Raw genomic sequence first — 2500 nt, 5'->3', positions numbered from 1 at the left:
AGCTGTACAGTAAGAGCATCAAGGAAATAGATACCCTAATCCAGACTGTAAGGATTGTATCTGGGGACATCAGGATGGAGCAACATCAAACACATAGATGAGACTGGATACAAATACCTGGAAGAATAATGGAAGGAGGGGATATAAAACACCAAGAGATGAAGGACACGATCAGGAATGATATATGCAGAGACTCAAGGCGATACTCAAGTCAAAACTCAACGGCGGAAATAGGATAAAAAGCCACTAAACACATGGGCAGTCAGTAATCAGATACAGCGCAGGAATAGTGGAATGGACGAAGGCAGAACTCCGCAGCATAGATCAGAAAACCAGGAAACATATGACAATACACAAAGCATACACCCAAGAGCAAATACGGACAGACTACACATAAAACACGAAAGGAAGGAAGGAGAGGGACTTACTAAATATAGAGGGACTGCGTTTACATCGAGAACAGAGCGCTGGGGCAATATCTGAAAAACAGTGAAAACGAGTGGCTAAAGAGTGCATGGGAAGAATGACTAATAAAAATAGACGACAAGACAGAAATATACAGAGACAGGAGAATGACAAACAGAACAGAACTGCACAACAACCAATGCACGGACAATACATGAGACAGACTAAAGAAACTAGCCAGCGATGACACGTGGCAATGGCTACAGAGGGTGGGGGAGAGCTAAAGAAGGAAACTAAAAGAATGATAACAGCGGCACAAGATCAGGCCCTAAGAACCAGATAGATTCAAAGAACGATAGACGGAAATAACATCTCTCCCATATGTAGGAAGTGCAATACGAAAAATGAAACCATAAACCACATAGCAAGCGAATGTCCAGCACTTGCAAAGAACCACTACAAAAAGAGGCATGATTCTGTGCAAAAGCCCTCCACTGGAGCCTGTGCAAGAAACATCAGCTACCTTGCAGTAATAAGTGGTTCGAACAACACCACCTGAAGGAGTGATAGAAAACGATCAGGCAAAGATCCTCTGGACTATGGCATCAGAACAGAATAGGATGATACGTGCAAATAGACCAGACGTGACGCTGATTGACAAAATCAAGAAGAAAGTATACTCATTGATGTCGCAATACCATGGACACAGAGTTGAAGAGAAAGAGAGAGAAAAAATGGATAAGTATCAAGATCTGAAAATAGAAAATAAAAAGGATATGGGATATGCCCAGTGGAAATCGTACCCATAATCATAGGAGCACGAGCACGATCCCAAGATCCCTGAAAAGGAATCTAGAAAAACTAGAGGCTGAAGTAGCTCCAGGACTCATGCAGAAGAGTGTGATCCTAGAAACGGCACACATAGTATAAGGCGAGTGATGGACTCATAAGGAGGCAGGATGCAACCCGGAACCCCACACTATAAATACCACCCAGTCGAATTGGAGGACTGTGATAGAGTAAAAAAATAAAAAATAAATAAATAATAATAATAATAATAATAATAATAATAATAATAATAACAATAATAATAATATAATAATAATTCCCGATACCTCCACACTTCTCATATTCTCGCAAGAAAATGCCGTCCTCCCCTCCCCCCTCGAATCCTCGTCAGAGATCTTTGACCCGATGTCCTGCAAATCTAATAAACAGAATCCGAAAAGCATATATCATCTACCTCTCGCGTCTCCCAGTGAGTTTCTCGATATTTCTCGAGAGTGAAAATCTTTCCACTCTTTTCGATTCTATTTTCCTTCAAGGTAAAATGGTCACCGATTTTCCGGGATTTGAAGATATTGTGGTTGTCAATACGTTCGTGTGGAGTTTCTTTGACATATGTGTGCGCGAGATACTTTGACAGTGTTTATTTTCTTAGTATTCAAACGTGTATTTGATGGAAAGGGAAAATGTTTACTGAACTGAATGAACTTTGCGTACATTCCCTTTACTTTTTAGTCATCGGAAAGAAGTTAGACTTTTTTTAGGCTCCGACACACGCAGTTTCGTAGAAAGAAAGAATATAAGTGATTTTGAGAATCATCACAAAATCTTACGTTAAACTTTATTGTTCATTCATATTACCCATTTTACGCATTTCTCTCCATTTTCAGAGATTAATTTTGCCCGGCTAAGACTTTTAAAATCCAAATTTACGATGCGTGGAAACGAGAGAGAAACTCTTAATGTCAAAGCTCTGTAAAAATGTCCCGAAATGTTCAAGACAGAGTTTGTTTATTCTTTTTGTAGAATAAAACCAGTCGTGCTAATTTCCTCTCACCCGTCTAGACGAGACCATACAGTCTGCAGACAGCGGAATAAATGTTACTGACAGCCGTAACAGAAAAACAAGAACATATTGCTCTTGCAAGTCGGGAATGATATCGTGAGCAAGTTGCCATTACGTAATTACGACTTTCCTTAATGCATACTTGGAAGAAAGGATAAAAGAAAGCGTATTGTTGCCTAATATCATCAACAACAAGAATAAAACGACCCTAAGTACGGTTATCTATACGCGTTTTGACGCTCT

This window comes from Macrobrachium nipponense, chromosome 18, assembly GCF_015104395.2.
Source record: "Macrobrachium nipponense isolate FS-2020 chromosome 18, ASM1510439v2, whole genome shotgun sequence".
Lineage (NCBI taxonomy): Eukaryota > Metazoa > Arthropoda > Malacostraca > Decapoda > Palaemonidae > Macrobrachium > Macrobrachium nipponense.
The sequence above is the reverse complement of the archived record's forward strand: the minus strand, read 5'-3'. Positions refer to the sequence as shown.